Below are 18,490 nucleotides of genomic sequence, written 5' to 3' on the forward strand. Positions count from 1 at the left end.
ACTGCTAGACAGTAATCACAGGGATGATGAATGATAACCAGCCATTTACAATGGTGTTTGACTCAGAATTTAAGCAGTTGATGTCCATACTTGAGCCAAGGTACACACTGAAGAGTGACAAATTTCATCAAACTGAAATGCTGGAAAAGATTCACCAAAAGGTCGTTGACAAAGTAAAGGCTATGCTGCAACCAGAGAATGCTGGCAACTCACTCTCATTCACGACTGACTGCTGGTCAGGACAAACAGAACCACTAATGAGTCTTACATGTCACTTCATTGACAGCGGATGGACAAGAAGGCATTTGGTGTTGAATACAAAAGTAATGAAAGGATCCCACACTGGGGAGTACATTAGAGAAATGTTTCCAGGCATGCTAGAAGAATGGGGAATCGCCAAAGACCGAGGGATGCTTGTGCTGCGGGACAGCGGAGCGAACATGGTTAAAGGTATGAGACTTGATGAAGTGTCAGACCTCAGTTGCATGGCACACGCCCTCCAACTTGTGGTAAAGGATGGTCTGTCAAAACAGAAAGCTTTGCTTGACATTATTAGCATGCTGAAGAAGTGCGCAGGCCATTTCCACCATTCTATCCTTGCCAAGCAGCGACTGAGGTGCATTAAGGAAGACCTTGGCCTACCCAAAAACAACTTAAAACAGGCTGTTCCAACACGATGGAACTCAACGCTACACATGTTGCAAAGGATGCTGGAGCAGAAGCGAGCTCTGACCATAAATTCTGGTGAATATGGACATGGAGGACATTCTTGTCCTACTGCTGATCAGTGGGACATACAGTAGTAGCCAACACCATTGAGACCCTCCTACCCATCCAGGAAGTGACACTAGAGGTTAGTCATTACAACTCATCTGTGTCCTCTGTCATCCCATGTGTGAGAGTGCTGAAGAGGATTCTTCAACAGAATGAAGGACCCAACACACGTGGCATTAAAGCACGTAGGCAGGCCATGAGGGAAAATCTCGCCAAACGTTTTGAGAAGCATGAGGAGAATAAAAATGTTGTGCTTGCATATCTTTTGGATCCTCGATACAAGAACCATCCTTTTCTCTGATGATGTATTGGCCAAGGCAAAACAATGGCTGTCAGAAGATATTCAACAGAAGGTGCAGGAGGTTCCAGACGAAAAGAAAAGTCAAGAAGAGATTGTTTCTGATGTGGAAGAGCAGGATGCAGAGGAGAAATATGTCCAAAAAGACAACTGACAGAAGAGAAAATTCATCGTGGTCAAATAGATACCATGTTCAGCATTTTATTGGGGCCTCATGCGGAGGATTCTTCAGAATCTGCAATAATGAGCATGGATGATGAACTTCATCTCTATTTGAAGGAACCAGTGATCCTCTACAGTGGTGGAAAGAAAATGACACGCTACAAAAGCTTCTCATTCTAGAAGATACCTTTCTGCTCCTCCTACCTTTCTGCTCCTCCTTCCTCAGTACCAAGTGAGCGTTTTTAGTGAAGTGGCAGCAATTTATAAAAATAAAAGAAGCCATTTAACTGGTGAACATGCTGAAATGTTATGCTTTCTGCATTATAATATTGTTTTATTTAACTGGGAGTATTGAAGTTTAGTAGTAGTATCTGTCCAGTCCACTCCAATCCACTGTAGCATTTTTTCTAGCAGTTTTGCACTGACTGCGCTGCAGAAATAAAGCTAGACAGTGGATTGGAGTCTGTGGACTACTGCTGCAGTAGTGCGCCACTCACTGCTGCAAAAATTTTAAGTGCCGGTTCACACTTGTGCAATGTGGGAACGCTGCGAATATGCAGCGTGTTCCCGCATCGCATCCGCACATCTGGCAGTTCACATTGCCATATGCGATACGCAGGGGGTGTCAATGAAATGTTAACGACACCCCCAGTTTGATCGCATATCGCAGTGCGATCTGACAGTTTGCACAGAATCGGATCGAACAAGTATGAACCACTGTGCGATCCGATCCTAATGCGGATGAAAAAAAGGGCCCTGTGCGTGTTTGGTGCGGATACAGTGCGAATTCAGCCATACAAAAGTGTATGGCTGAATTCACATCCGCACATGAGATCGCATGTAATGAAGGAGCAGTGCGCTCCAAATTACATGCCATCTCCGCAGCCGCAATAATGTGAACCGGCACTAAATCACTACTGCAGTAGTGATTTAAAATTATTGCAGTGAGTGCCCTACTGTAGCGGTAGTCCACTAACTCCAGTCCAATCCACTGTGTAGCTGTTGACTAGCTTTTTTTCTAGCAGTTTTGCATTGACTTCACTGCAGTAGTGTTTTAAAATTACTGCAGAGTGAGTTCACTACCTCAGCAGTTTATTATGCATTATTGCACAATCAGAATGATGTCAAACTAAATGTCCCTGCAATTGAAGTTTTCCTATCAGTTTTCATGCAATTAAGGTGTGAAGAACGAGCCCTAAATGTTAAAAATGTTAATTAATATAAGTTTGACATGTTCAGTAACAGATTTGTGTCGAAATTTGTGTTTATTTTGCACTAAAATATAGGCCAATATCGATATGCGATCGCCAAAATATCGGTGACGAAAAAAACGATATCGGTCGAATATATATACACACACACAAATACACATACATATATATATATATATATATATATTATACATATATACATACATACACACACACACACATATAAATATATAGTGTGTACCTGTTTGAGGTTGTGGACAGGTGTCTTTTATACTGATAAGTTCAAACAGTCACACTCCAAACTCCACTATGGCCAAGACCAAAGAGCTGTCAAAGGACACCAGAAACAAAATTGTAGACCTGCACCAGGCTGGCAACACTGAATCTGCAATAGGCAAGCAGCTTGGTGTGAAGAAATCAACTGTGGGAGCAATTATTAGAAAATGGAAGACATACAAGACCACTGATAATCTCCCTCGATCTTGGGCTCCACGCAAGATCTCACCCTGTGGGGTCAAAATGATCACAAGAACAGTGAGCAAAAATCCCAGAACCACAAAGGGGGATCTAGTGAATGACCTGCAGAGAGCTGGGACCAAAGTAACAAAGGCTACCATCAATAACACTATGCCGCCAGGGACTCAAATCCTGCAGTGCCAGACGTGCCCCCCTGCTTAAGCCAGTACATGTCCGGGCCCGTCTGAAGTTTGCTAGAGAGCATTTGGATGATCCAGAAGAGGATTGGGAGAATGTCATATGGTCAGATGAAACCAAAGTAGAGCTGCACGTTTAATCGTATGAAAATCGCGATCTCGATTCAACCCCCCTGACGATCTGAACCTGACATATGCTCGATTCTTTGCATAGCAGAGAGAACAGCTGTGGAAAAAAAAAAAGCCTCCCGGCAAACGCCTATCAGCATCAGTCTCCCAGTAACTATAAACAAAAATGATTACATTGTATCTTTTCCTTCCCTCTGCCAGGGAGAAAGGAAGTTTAACCTCTTAAAGACTGGACCTTTTTCTGACACTTGTTGCTTGCAAGTTAAAATCCGTTTAGTTTTTTTTGCTAGAAAAGTACTTAGAACCCCCAAACATTTTATATATTTTTTACAGAATAAAATGGCGATTGTTGTAATATTTTATGTCACAATGTATTTGCGCAGCAGTCTTTCAAACGCAATTAATAGACTTTAATGAATAAAAAAAAAAAAAGTAACAGTAAAGTTATCCCAATTTTTTTTTTTGTTACACAGAGAATCGTGAGAGAATCCTGATCTTTATTCCAAGCTAAAAAAATCGTGATTCTCATTTTGGCCAGAATCGTGCAGCTCTAAACCAAAGTAGAACTTTTTGGTAAAAAGTCAACTTGTCCTGTTTGGAGGAGAAAGAATGCTGAGTTGCATCCAAAGAACACTATACCTACTGTGAAGCATGGGGGTGGAAACATCATGCTTTGTTTTTCTGCAAAGGGCGAGGACGACTGATCCGTGCAAAGGAAAGAATTAATGGGGCCATGTATCGTGAGATTTTGAGTGAAAACCTCCTTCCTTCAGCAAGGGCATTGAAGATGAAACGTGACTAGGTCTTTCAGCATGACAATGATCCCAAACACACCGCCCGGGCAACGAAGGAATGACTTCGTAAGAATCATTTCAAAGTTCCTGGAGTGGCCTAGCCAGTCTCCAGATCTCAACCCCATAGAAAACCTATGGAGGGAGTTGAAAGTCAGTGTTGCCCAGTGACAGCCCCAAAACATCACTGCTCTAGAGAAGATCTGCATGGAGGAATGGGCCAAAATACCAGCAACAGTGTGTGAAAACCTTGTGAAGACTTACAGAAAACGTTTGAACACCGTCAATGCCAACAAGGGGTATATAACAAAGTATTGAGATGAACTTTTGTTATTGACCAAATACCTATTTTTTCCACCATAATTTGCAAATAAATGCTTTAAAAATCAGACAATGTGATTTTCTGGATTTTTTTTTCTCATTTTGTCTCATAGTATGATGAAAATTACAGGCCTCTCATCCTTTTAAGTGGGAGAACTTGCACAATTGGTGGCTGACTAAATACTTTTTTGCCCAAAATATATATATATATATATATATATATATATATATACATACACACATACACACACACACACACAGCTGCAAGAAAAAGTATGTGAACCCTTTGGAATGATATGGATTTCTGCACAAATTGGTCATAAAATGTGATCGGATCATCAGCTAAGTCATAACAATAGACAATCACAGTCTGCTTATACTAATGACACACAAAGAATGAAATGTTGCCATGTTTTTATTGAACACACCATGTAAACATTCACAGGGCAGGTGGAAAAAGTATGTGAACCCCTACACTAATGACATCTCCAAGAGCTAATTGGAGTGAGATGTCAGCCAACTGGAGTCCAATCAATGAGATGAGATTGGAGGTGTTGGTTACAGCTGCCCTGCCCTATAAAAAAACACACCAGTTCTGGGTTTGCTTTTCACAAGAAGCATTGCCTGATGTGAATGATGCCTCACACAAAAGAGCTCTCAGAAGACTTACGATTAAGAATTGTTGACTTGCATATAGGGCTCTTTCACACGAGCGATCTGATCAGATCCGCCTGTCAGTTTTTTAGGCGGATCTGATCGGATCCTCCATGCAGCTCTATGGGGCAGCGGGTGTCAGCGGAGACACCTCCGCTGACACCCGCATCCGATCCTGTCAGTGAAATCTGGACGGATGGAAACCCTATTTTGCCAAACAACCTCGGATGGGGTAAACAGCACAACCTCGGTATTTGCGGACGATACTAAGCTAAGCAGGTCAGAATCTTCTATGCAGGACGTCGTAACCTCCAAGCAGATCTAAACAAAATAATGGGGTTGGCAACTACATGGCAGAGGTTTAATGTTGAAAAATGTAAGGTAATGCACTTGGGTGTCAGAAATATGAATGCAAGTTACTCGTTGGGCAGGGATCCGCTGGGTGAATCTATGATGGAAAAGGACCTGGGGGGTCCTAGTGGACAACAGGCTCGGCAATGGCATGCAATGCCAAGCCGCTGCAAGCAAAGCCAACAGAATACTGGCATGTATAAAAAAGAGGATTCACTCCAGAAATAAAGAGATTATTCTCCCACTTTAAAAGACTTTGGTCCGGCCACATCTTGAATATGACATTCAGTTCTGGGCACCAATCCTCAGAAAGGATGTGCTGGAACTGGAGAGAGTCCAGAGAAGTGCAACAAAGATAATTAGGGGAATGGAGGACATCAGCTATGAGGCAAGATTATGCATGTGCTGCAGGCATGGTACAGGACATTCTCGTGTACCATGCCCGCAGCACTGCATCGCCTGTACAATCTGTGCCATGCCCGTGTACCATCACCTGTGCCATGCCCACAGCCCTGCATCTCCTTCACTATGCCCCCAGCCCCTGTTTTGTGTCTCGTGGTGGTCCAGTAGCTGCTGCATTTTCCACCCTAGGCTTATACTCGATTCAATAAGTTTTCCCACTTTGTGGTAAAATTAGCTGCCTCGGCTTATATTCGGGTCGGCTTATACTCTGGTATACACGGTATGCCTAATAGTAAATATGAGGGGAGCGCTGATAAATGAAAAAGCTGCAACTAAATCCGATTACCCAGTGGGGATAATTATGTGTACAAATGAATAAAAATATATAGTGCGCTAAGCGCCGGTTCACATTACCGCGACGCTACTTGCAGGGGCGACCTCCGAGATCGCGGTGCCACGGACTTCATAACATTGAAGTCTATGGCGGTCGCCTCCTGGTCGCCCCAAAGAAGCTCCGGACCCTTTTTCTAGGTCGGAGCGACTTGTGTCGCTCCTATTAGAACGGGTCCGCAGCTTCTCTATGGGAGGCGACCTGCGGCGACCTGTGAGGCGACCAGGTCGCCTCAGTGTGAACTAGGGCTGCCACGACGCGTCAACAAAAAATCGTCGACGTGCGGAAAAAGCGTCGACGCGTGACGTCACACGCCCCCGGCCGGCCGCCGCGCCGCTTGAAGCATTGCCGGCCAGGTGAAATTCCCCCGCCGGGCTCCGTCGGAGACGAGAGGTGAGCGCTGACCGTCTCCAGCACCCCTGTACTCCCTGTACTGCCACAGCTTCTGCCACAACACATTCGCCATCCTCCCCGATCACCCAGCTGCGGCGCTACACCGGCTTGTAATGGCCTGTACTAGGTGGGCGGGCTTACTGGGGGGTCTGTACTGGGAGGGGGGGCTTACTAAGTGGTCTGTACAGTACAGACCACTTAGTAAGCCCCCCTCCCAGTACAGACCCCCCAGTAAGCCCTCCCACCCAGTACAGACCCCTTAGTAAGCCCCCCCCTCCCAGTGCAGACCCCTCAGTGAGCCCTCCCACCTAGTACAGTCTGTACTAGGTGGGAGGGCTTACTAAGGGGTCTGCACTGGGAGGGGGGGCTTACTAAGGGGTCTGTACTAGGTGGCTAGGTGGGAGGGCTTACTGGGGGGTCTGTATTAGTGTACTGGGAGGGGGGGCTTACTAAGTGGTCTGTACAGTACAGACCACTTAGTTAGCCCCCCTCCCAGTATAGACCCCCCAGTAAGCCCTCCCACCCAGTACAGACCACTTAGTAAGCCCCCCCCCTCCCAGTGCAGACCCCTCAGTAAGCCCTGTACTAGGTGGGAGGGCTTACTGAGGGGTCTGAACTGGAAGGGGGGCTTACTAAGGGGTCTGTACTGGGTGGGAGGGCTTACTGGGGGGTCTGTACTGGGAGGGGGGGGGCTTACTAAGGGGTCTGTACTAGGTTGGAGGGCTTACTGAGGGGTCTGTACTAGTGTACTGGGAGGGGGGCTTACTAAGTGGTCTGTACAGTACAGACCACTTAGTAAGCCCCCCTTCCAGTACAGACCCCTTAGTAAGCCCCCCCTCCCAGTGAAGACCCCTCAGTAAGCCCTCCCACCCAGTACATACTGTACTAGGTGGGAGGGCTTACTGAGGGGTCTGCACTGGGAGGGGGGGCTTACTAAGTGGTCTGTACTGGGTGGGAGGGCTTACTGAGGGGTCTGTACTGGGAGGGGGGTTTAGTAAGTGGTCTGTACTAGGTGGGAGGGCTTACTGAGGGGTCTGAACTGGGGGGGGGGCTTACTAAGGGGTCTGTACTGGGTGGGAGGGCTTACTGGGGGGTCTGTACTGGGAGGGGGGGGCATACTAAGTGGTCTGTACTAGGTGGGAGGGCTTACTGTGGGGGTCTGTACTGGGAGGGGGGGGCTTACTGAGGGGTCTGTATTAATTACAGGATTAATTAGCTAATCAAAAAAACACTAAATTAAAGCAAAAAAAATAAAATAAAAATCATCGTTAGATTAGTCGACTAATCGTAAAAATAATCGATAGATTAGTCGACAGACAAATTAATCGTTAGTTGCAGCCCTAGTGTGAACCGGCACTTATATGTAAAACTTATAAACATAGATAAGTAAACAAATGTGACACCAGTCTCAGTGATAAATAAGATGGGATCTAGAACAAAAACAATGTCCATAAAGTTCATAAAAAGGTCCATATATGCAAGAATTCACATCAGTCCTTGAATGAAAAGATCCCAATAACCAAACAGGTGATCTCAATTAAAACAGTGAAAAAAGGTGCTTCAAGGTGCTTGTTAAAGTGCAGGTATTCCCCTTACCAGACGGGTGAAAAATAAGGTGCAATATATCTCCAAACCAAAGATAAGTGCAGTGATATAGATAGCCCAGCTCTGCCCACCTCGTGGCCTGTTGAGAGTAGATAAACTCTTACCAGATGAAATTAGGACTTGGGTGTATGACCTCTGCATATCTTTCAGCTCAAATTATAATGACCATTCCCCTGAGCTTGTGGCTTCCTGTTGTCCCTTTGAAGTAAACTTTGTCCCGGTATTCACAGGTGATATCCCAAAATAAAGGAGGGACTAATAGTGCATTATTCTTATAACTTTATTGCTGATGATCAAAAATGCACTTAGTTAGGACGATACAATAAGCTTTGCTGGAACCCTGTTGATCCGTGGCCGCCTGCAGTGCGGACCGCGGATGTAGTTAGTGACGGCGCGTTTCCTCCGAACGGACTTCTACTGAGACAGGAGGGATGTCCGCGCTGTCACTTCCGCCTTTATATAAACATCTATCAGAAACAGTCCTTCCGGTGTCCGCAATGAAAAACCGGAAGTGGATTGTCCTTTATGTGGATCGCTATAAAACCTTCTCTTATTGCAAAAATGTTTACATAGTTACATAGTAGGTGAGGTTGAATAAAGACAATCGTCCATCCAGTTCAACCTGTGTAGGTGTGTGTGGCTGTAATCATCTCACATAGCCCTTAATGTCCTGATCCTTGAGATGTAAGTCTAAGAGTCTTTTGAAAGCCACCATACTACCCGCAGAAACCACCTCTTGTGGTAGACAATTCCACAATCTTGTCCTAACAGTAAAGAACCCTCCTCGTTGCCTGAGGTTAAAACGCTTCTCCTCTAATCGCATTGTATGTCCTCATGCATAAATTGCTATCATGTACCCCCTCAGACGTCTCTTCTCCAGGGAGAATAAATCGAGCGATTGCAGCCACTCTTCATAGTTAAGGTCCTCCAACCCCCTAATCAGTTTAGTTGCCCTTCTCTGGACTCTCTCCAGCTCCAACACATCCCTCCTGAGGACTGGCGACCAGAACTGGACAGAATACTCCAGATGCGGTCGGACCAGAGTTTTATAAAGTGGAAGGATTATAGTCTTATCTCTGGAATACATCCCTTTCTTTATGCATGCTAATATTCTGCTGGCTTTGGCAGCTACTGCTTGACATTGCATGCTGTTGCCTAATCTATCATCAACTAAGACTCCCAGATCTTTCTCCATTTTTGATTCCCCCAAGGGTTCCCCTCCTAACGTGTATTGTGTTTTTAGTCCCCAAGTGCAAAACCTTACACTTCTCCACGTTAAACCTCATTTGCCATGTCCGTGCCCACTCTGTAATTTTGTCCAGGTCATTCTGTAGGATATCTGCTTCATGCTGTGTAGTTATTGCCCTGGCCAATTTTGTGTCATCTGCAAAAACTGATAACGAACTACTGATCCCGACCTCAATGCTGTTTATGAATAAATTGAACAAGGTTGGTCCCAGGACTGAGCCCTGGGGCACCCCGCTTACTACCTCAGACCAGTCTGAGTATGCGCTGTTTATTACCACCCTTTGGACAAGGCCTTTTAGCCAGTTTCGTATCCAAGAGCAAACCCTGCTGTCGATACCTGCAGACCTTATTTTATAAATTAAGCGCTTGTGGGGAACTGTATCAAACGCCTTAGCGAAATCCCAAGTACACCACATCCACTGGTCTGACCCTATCTAGCTCACAGCTCACCTCCTCGTAGAATGCTAAGAGATTGGTTTGACAAGAACGCCCATTTGTAAACCCGTGCCGATTACTGCTGATGCTGTTGTTGTCTTTAGCATACTCTACGATATAGTCCCTTATCATCCCCTCCAGAAGTTTACATATTTATTGATGTCAAACTGACAGGCCTATAATTTCCCGGGATATGCCTCTGGCCCTTTTTGAATATCGGAATCACGTTAGCCTTCCTCCAATCCCCTGGTACATCTCCTGTCCTAATACTGTCAGCAAAGATCAGGAACAGTGGTCTAGATATAACCTTACTGAGTTCCTTGAGTACTCTCGGATGTACGCCATCCGGGCCTGGTGATTTGTTTGTGTTAAGTTTATCCAGCCTTTCCCCGATTTCACCCTCTATTAGCCATAGTGGCAAGTCCTGTGTATTACTACTAACCATACAGTCATGGCCAGTGTACCCCTCCGTTTCCTGTGTAAAGACTGACAAGAAAAAAGCATTCAGCACGGTTGCTTTTTCAGAGTCCTCTGTAACCATCCTCCCATCATCGTTAATTATGCCTGCAATATGCTCTGCCCTAGTTTTTTTGCTGTTGATACATTTAAAGAATTTCTTTGGGTTTTTTTTACTATCCACCGCCATTTGTCTCTCAAAGTTGATTTTAGCCATCTTGATTTCTTGTTTACTTTTCTTATTAGCCTCCTTGTATTGCTCGAAAGCCGATACTGTGCCCTCTGATTTATGTTTCTTGAAGGCCAATTTTTTTCCCCTAATACGTTTTTTTAACGCTACGGTTTAGCCAGCCAGGTTTGGCTTTGTCTCTTCTAAATTTATTTCCCATAGGAATGCACTGCAAGATGCATTTGCTTAATATGTTCCTAAAGCATTCCCATTTTTCCTCTGTGGTCAGTGATCCCAGGGTTTGGTCCCAGTTTACCCTTTCCATCAATGAGTACAATTTTGGAAAGTTTGCCCTTCTGAAGTTTAGGGTTCTTATGTTCCCAACTTGCTGCGTTATATTGTTATTTATACTAAATGTGATCATCCTGTGATCGCTAGAGCCCAGGTTGTCCTGGACTCCTACCGCCGAGATTATGTCTGGGTCATTAGTGATCAATAGATCCAGGACTGCGTTTTCTCTGGTAGGGGAATCCACCAACTGTGACATGTAGTTGTCCTGTAAGGCTTCCGTGAATAGACGGGCCTTCTGAGAGTGTGCAGTCCCCTCATCCCAGTCAATGTCGGGATAATTGAAGTCCCCCAATATGATGACTGATCCCAATCTTGCCACTTTACCCAAAAGTGCTAAAAATTCCAGCTCTACCTCCTCCCCTTGGTTAGGTGGCCTATAGCAAACCCCCACAACTACTTTTCCCCTTTCTCCTTCCCTATGGAGTTCAACCCACACAGATTCTAAATCCATGCTCATCCCATCCGTAATGTCACTCCTTTCTATCACCTTTATATTGTTCTTGACATAGAAACATACCCCTCCCCCTCTTTTTCCTACCCTGTCCTTCCGGTACACCGAATACCCTTGGATATTGGCCAGCCAGTCATGAGAGGGGGTCGAACCAAGTCTCTGTTATTCCCACAAGGTCTATGTCATCCTCATGTACTAACATTTCCAATTCATCCATTTTATTAGCTAGGCTCCTGGCATTAGCATATACCCCTCTTAGTTTTACGGAAGTTAAACGTGATTGGCGGTTATGTCTATTCCCGTTTGGTCTGAGGTTTTCCCGCACAGACCTGCCAATTGACGTTGTGGACCTACTGTCGCTGCTGACCCTACCACTGCCTTCAGTCCTTTGCTCCCTCCTGACTGATTCTACTTCTGAGCCCTCCCCCCCCCCCCCCCCGTCTCCTAGTTTAAAAGCCCCTCCAACTTGGTGGCCATCTTTCTCCCCAAAAGAGCTGTACCGTCCCCATTAAGGTGCAGCCCATCCTCGCTAAAGAGCGGTAGCCAACTGAGAAGTCAGCCCAGTTCTCCAGGAACCCAAACCCCTCCTTCCTACACCAGTTTCTCAGCCACTTGTTAAGTTCCCTAATCTCCTTCTGCCTCTCTTGTGTGGCTCGAGGTACAGGCAGTATTTCAGAGAAAACCACCTTGGAGGTCCTTTTCCTCAATTACCCAAGTCCCTGAAATTGTTCTTTAGGATCCTCCACCTACCTTTTACTTTGTCATTAGAGCCCAAATGCACCATGACCGCTGGGTCATCCCCAGCCCCGCACAATAATCTGTCTGTCAGATCTGCGATGTGCCGAACGCGGGCGCCCGGTAAACAACATACTGTTCGGTTACCCAGATCTTTCTTACAGATTGCCCTCTGTCCTCTTGATAATTGAGTCGCCCACTACCACAACCTGTCTAACCTTTCCTGAGTTACGGCCCCCCTTCTTCCTGGAGCCGCCCCTCCCCTGGCAGCTGGGGGAGGGTGCCTGCTCCAGCTCTGCCACCCCTGAGTTGATATCCCCCTCAACCTGCAACTCGGCAAATATGTTAGGGTGTACCAACTCAGAACTGGCCTCCCTGACACTCTTCCCACTAGGCTTCCTAACGGTCACCCAACTGCGTACCTCTGATGCCTGCGTCTCCTCTTCTCCTCCCTCCTCTATGCTGGCCCCTGCCAGCGCCTGATGGGTAATGTCCAAGCTCCTTTCCAGGTTGTTGATGCGACGCAGTCTTGCCACTGTGTTCTCTAGATCCAGGATCTGGTCTTCCAGAGCAACAAGTCGCTCACATCTTGCACAGCAGTATTCGCCCTCGATTGGTTCATCAAGGAACTCATACATGACGCAAGAAGTGCACTGAGTTACCATCTATATTAAACCGCTAAAATGTCCAATGTCTTTATTGATATGGACCTATAGGTTCAATGTTTCGGCGCAATGAAAGCGATATTGGTGCACACCAAGATCACTTCATATTGACACTGGAAGGAATGTTTCTCTACTTCCCCTCCATCGTGTCTCTCTAACGGAACAGTGAACGAAGCTGGGGTTCTAAAAAACTCCACATATTATATATATTCTTTAAAATTAGATTAAAAACATTATATTAAACTTAATGATGGTACATACTAAAATTATAAATGTGAATTTAAAACAAAAGTTTTTTAAAATAGCATTAAAATCCCTTAAAAAATTCTTATACCTAAAACAAGTATCCAGAATTGTAAATTAAAATCACATTATATTCACAAGAAAGGTTAAATAGATTAAAATTGATAAGATGAAATAAAAGAGATGATCAACTTATTAATGTGGGAGTTGATGTCCCACTCTATGTTGTGTCCCCACGGACAATAACTTTTGAGCTCATAAATCCAGAAAGTTTCCCTTCTGGAGATCGTTCTTTTAAGGTTGCTTCCCTTCCAATGTGGTATATATTTCTCTATCACAATCACTTGGAGATTTTTGTGTTTCTTTTGATGGCAAATAGCAAAATGCTGGGACAAATTGTGTCCTGTGAATCCTTTAGCAATATTTGCCAAATGTTCTCCTATCCGTATACACCCAGTACGTATGGTCCTACCCACGTATTGTTGACCACAGCTACACTGTAGAAGGTATACCACACCTTTTGTGTGGCATGAGATGAAATGTTTAATCTCATAACTTTTACCTGTAACTGATGAAGAAAATTTGTTAGTTTTGATTGTATTAGAATCTTTACAGATCCTACAGTTTCTGCAAGGAAAGAAACCCTTCATGTCCAGAAACATCCTTGGAATTGAGGGCTTCTCGATAGGATTGGGTGCTACAAGATGTTTTAGATTGGGGGCTCTTTTATATATCATTTTAGGTCTTTCGGGAAGCAATGGCCCTAGGACCTCATCTCCCTGTAGCGCTCCCTAATATTTTTTGAAGGTGTATTTCAGCCACTTGTAGTTACTGGAGAACTGGGTAACAAACGCATAATCAAATGGCTGTTTGGCATTAAGAGGGTTCTTTTTTTTCTTTATGTACCACCAATTCGCCTTGTTTAAATGGTCTCACTTCTTCAATATCTTTATCCAAGTTTTGGGGACTGTATCCTTTTTTTAAAAACCTTTGTTTTAGTGCCGGTTCACACTTCCGCGCGTGCCGCGATCGCATGTAATATCGGAGCGCACTGCTCCTTCATTACATGCGATGGGATGTGCAGTGCAAATTCAGCCATACACTTTGTATGGCTAAATTCGCACTGCACCCGCACAAACGTCACACATGAGGCATTTTTTTAGCCGCATCAGGATCAGTTCACACTTGTGCGATCCGATCCTGTGCGAACTGTCAGATTGCACTGCGATATGCGATCAAACTGGGGATGTCGTTAACATTTCATTGACACCCCCAGCGTATCGCATATGGCAGTGTGAACTGCCAGAGGTGCGTTTGCGATGCGGGAACAGGCTGCAAATTCGCAGCCTTCCCGCATCGCACAAGTGTGAGCCGGCACTTAAGACGAGGGCTTGTTTCTCAACAAGCCCTCGTCTTAAAACAAAGGTTTTTAGAAAGAGGATACAGTCCCCAAAACTTGGATAAAGATATTGAAGAAGTGAGACCATTGAAACAAGGCGAATTGGTGGTACATAAAGAAAAAAAAAAAAAGAACCCTCTTAATGCCAAACAGCTATTTGATAATAATGCGTTTGTTACCCAGTTCTCCAGTAACTACAAGTGGCTGAATCACACCTTCAAAAAATATTGGGGAGCGCTACAGGGAGATGAGGTCCTAGGGCAATTGCTTCCCGAAAGACCTAAAATGATATATAAAAGAGCCCCCAATCTAAAACATCTTGTAGCACCCAATCCTATCGAGAAGCCCTCAATTCCAAGGATGTTTCTGGACATGAAGGGTTTCTTTCCTTGCAGAAACTGTAGGATCTGTAAAGATTCTAATACAATCAAAACTAACAAATTTTCTTCATCAGTTACAGGTAAAAGTTATGGGATTAAACATTTCATCTCATGCCACACAAAAGGTGTGGTATACCTTCTACAGTGTAGCTGTGGTCAACAATACGTGGGTAGGACCATACGTACTGGGTGTATACGGATAGGAGAACATTTGGCAAATATTGCTAAAGGATTCACAGGACACAATTTGTCCCAGCATTTTGCTATTTGCCATCAAAAGAAACACAAAAATCTCCAAGTGATTGTGATAGAGAAATATATACCACATTGGAGGGGTAGCAACCTTAAAAGAACGATCTCCAGAAGGGAACTTTCTGGATTTATGAGCTCAAAAGTTATCGTCCGTGGGGACACAACATAGAGTGGGACATCAACTCCCACATTAATAATAGTTAATCATCTCTTTTATTTCATCTTATCAATTTTAATCTATTTAACCTTTCTTGTGAATATAATGTGATTTTAATTTAAAATTCTGGATACTTGTTTAGGTATAAGAATTTTTTAAGGGACTTTAATGCTATTTTAAAAAAACTTTGTTTTAAATTCACATTTATAATTTTAGTATGTACCATCATTAAGTTTAATATGTTTTTAATCTAATTTTAAAGAATATATATATGTGGAGTTTTTTTTAGAAACGCAGCTTCGTTCACCGTTCCGTTAGAGAGACACGGTGGAGGGGAAGTAGAGAAACATTCCTTCCGGTGTCAATAGGAAGTGATCTTGGTGTGCACCAATATCGCTTTCATTGCGCCGAAACATTGAACCTATATAGGTCCATATCAATAAAGACATTGGACATTTTAGCGGTTTAATATAGATGGTAAACATATTTGCAATAAGAGAAGGCTTTATAGCGATCCACATAAAGGACAATCCACTTCCGGTTTTTCATTGCGGACACCGGAAGGACTGTGTCTGATAGGTTTATTCAAAGACGGAAGTGACGGCGCGGACATCCCTCCGGTCTCAGTAGAAGTCCACTCGAAGGAAACTCGCCGTCACTAACTACATCCGCGGTCCGCACTGCAGGCGGCCACGGATCAACAGGGTTCCAGCAAAGCTTATTGTATCGTCTTAACTAAGTGCATTTTTGATTATCAGCAATAAAGTTATAAGGATAATGCACTATTAGTCCCCCCTTCTTTATTTTGGGATATCACCTGTGAATACCGGGACGAAGTTTACTTCCAAGGGACAACAGGAAGCCACAAGCTCGGGGAACGGTCATTATAATTTGAGCTGAAAGATATGCAGAGGTCATTCATACACCCAAGTCCTAATTTCATCTGGTAAGAGTTTATCTACTCTCAACCGGCCACGAGGTGGGCAGAGCTGGGCTATCTATATCACTGCACTTATCTTTGGTTTGGAGATATATTGCACCTTATTTTTCACCCATCTGGTAAGGGGAATACCTGCACTTTAACAAGCACCTTTTTTCACTGTTTTTAATTGAGATCACCTGTTTGGTATTGGGATCTTTTCATTCAAGGACTGATGTGAATTCTTGCATATATGGACCTTTTATGAACTATATGGACATTGTTTTTGTTCTAGATCCCATCTTATCACTGAGACTGGTGTCACATTTGTTTACTTATCTATGTTTATAAGTTTTACATATTAGCGCACTATATATTTATTCATATACGGTAGGCCTCTTTTCCACTGAGCGGTACAGTTCAGTACGGTTCGTACGGTACACCTTGATCCGGCTTGCATTTCCACCGCCAACAGTAACTTGGCTCAACAGTACGTCAACAGTGTAGCTCCACCCTGTTGGTACGGTACTAATGTGCTTGGTACCCCAACGAAAGGGTCCCAAAAAAGTGGTATGGTTCGGAATTGGGGTACCATTCACAACTCTTGCCAATGGAATCGGCAAAAATTGCATACGGAACCGTACCGCTCAGTGGAAAGGAGGCATTAGGATGATGTACATGTGATCATTTCATGGAAAGTGAAAATGAAGCCTAAGAACATCTGGCCATGTTATTCCCTGCATATCTGATGGGCTACTTACTGTACAGAGCATGGACTGAAAGAAAACAAACACACACTAGAAGACACCTCATGTTCTACTTGCCGTTATGAGGCTTCAGGCAGGTCTGCAATGTTTAAATACCTCCCACTCCCCCTTCACTCACACACTCACACACACACAGAAACATGGAGCGAGGAGTCTGCAGAGAGGCGGTGCACGCTCACACAACACATACACCGCTTAGGCTTCACACACCCCCCCCCCCCCTCACCCCCCGAACGATGCCAATTCCATTCCCCTCACACGACCAGTAAATGAAACACAGAATCCGCGCCCAACGGGAACATGGTTGTCACATTTATTACCAGACTCGCAGTACGGAGAAAACATGATGCGTAGGAGGCTCGCAAACAACCAGCAAATGCTGTGTCGTGTCAGCCACAGTCTGCATGCATCGCACACCTTCCGCAGTCCCCTGAGCACCTATTATACAAGCCTCTTACCTGCTCGTCTTATTACTGCAGCCTAAACGGAGAACACAGCCTACTGCTCCCTCTCCCGCCAGCAGCCAGCCAAGCTCCCCCTTCTACAGAGCCCTCACAAACTGGGCAGGCGGACCTACAACGGAGTTGTTGAGAGGCGGGAAATGACGTCAGGCGAGGGGTGTAAGCGGGAAGCTGAGCTGGGGATGAGGCGATGGGTAACCCTGGGACAATACAGGATCTAGTACAGCATAATAATGTGTCATGCAAACAAAGGTTCTTACAAAATGCTTGTGTACACACCAATATTGGGTTGGCACATAAATACACCTAACTATACACATGAGGGAACTTCATGTATGCAGTCTAAGCACCCAACTATACACCTAAAGGGTCCTCATGTATGCAGCCTAAGCACCCTAACTATACACATGAGGGAACTTCATGTATGCAGTCTAAGCACCCAACTATACACCTAAAGGATCCTCATGTATGCAGCCTAAGCACCCAACTATACACCTAAAGGGTCCTCATGTATGCAGTCTAAGCACCCAACTATACACCTAAAGGATCCTCATGTATGCAGCCTAAGCACCCAACTATACACCTAAAGGATCCTCATGTATGCAGTCTAAGCACCCAACTATACACCTAAAGGATCCTCATGTATGCAGCCTAAGCACCCAACTATACACCTAAAGGGTCCTCATGTATGCAGTCTAAGCACCCAACTATACACCTAAAGAAACCTAATGTATGCAGTCTAAGCACCCAACTATACACCTAAAGGATCCTCATGTATGCAGTCTAAGCACCCAACTATACACCTAAAGGATCCTCATGTATGCAACCTAAGCACCCAACTATACACCTAAAGGATCCTCATGTATGCAGTCTAAGCACCCAACTATACACCTAAAGGATCATTATGTATGCAGCCTAAGCACCCAACTATACACCTAAAGGATCCTCATGTATGCAGTCTAAGCACCCAACTATACACCTAAAGGATCCTCATGTATGCAGCCTAAGCACCCAACTATACACATAAAGGATCCTCATGTATGCAGTCTAAGCACCCAACTATACACCTAAAGGATCATTATGTATGCAGCCTAAGCACCCAACTATACACCTAAAGGATCCTCATGTATGCAGCCTAAGCACCCAACTATACACATAAAGGATCCTCATGTATGCAGTCTAAGCACCCAACTATACACCTAAAGGATCCTCATGTATGCAGTGTAAGCACCCAACTATACACCTAAAGGATCCTCATGTATGCAGT

The 18,490-nt window shown here is 44.5% G+C and overlaps 1 protein-coding gene across 1 annotated transcript in view; it reads right to left on the minus strand.

Moving 5' to 3' along the window:
• Positions 1 to 17,351, minus strand: part of PSIP1 (PC4 and SRSF1 interacting protein 1) — a 346,309-nt gene extending 328,958 nt beyond the window's left edge. Inside the window, exon 1 of the mRNA XM_082273564.1 lies at positions 17,221 to 17,351. The gene's annotated coding sequence lies outside the window, so the exon portion shown is untranslated. The remainder of the gene's footprint in view (positions 1 to 17,220) is intronic.
• Between the last annotated feature and the right edge of the window lie 1,139 nt (positions 17,352 to 18,490).

Source organism: Pelophylax lessonae (genome assembly GCF_965119305.1).
Source record: "Pelophylax lessonae genome assembly, chromosome: 1".
Lineage (NCBI taxonomy): Eukaryota > Metazoa > Chordata > Amphibia > Anura > Ranidae > Pelophylax > Pelophylax lessonae.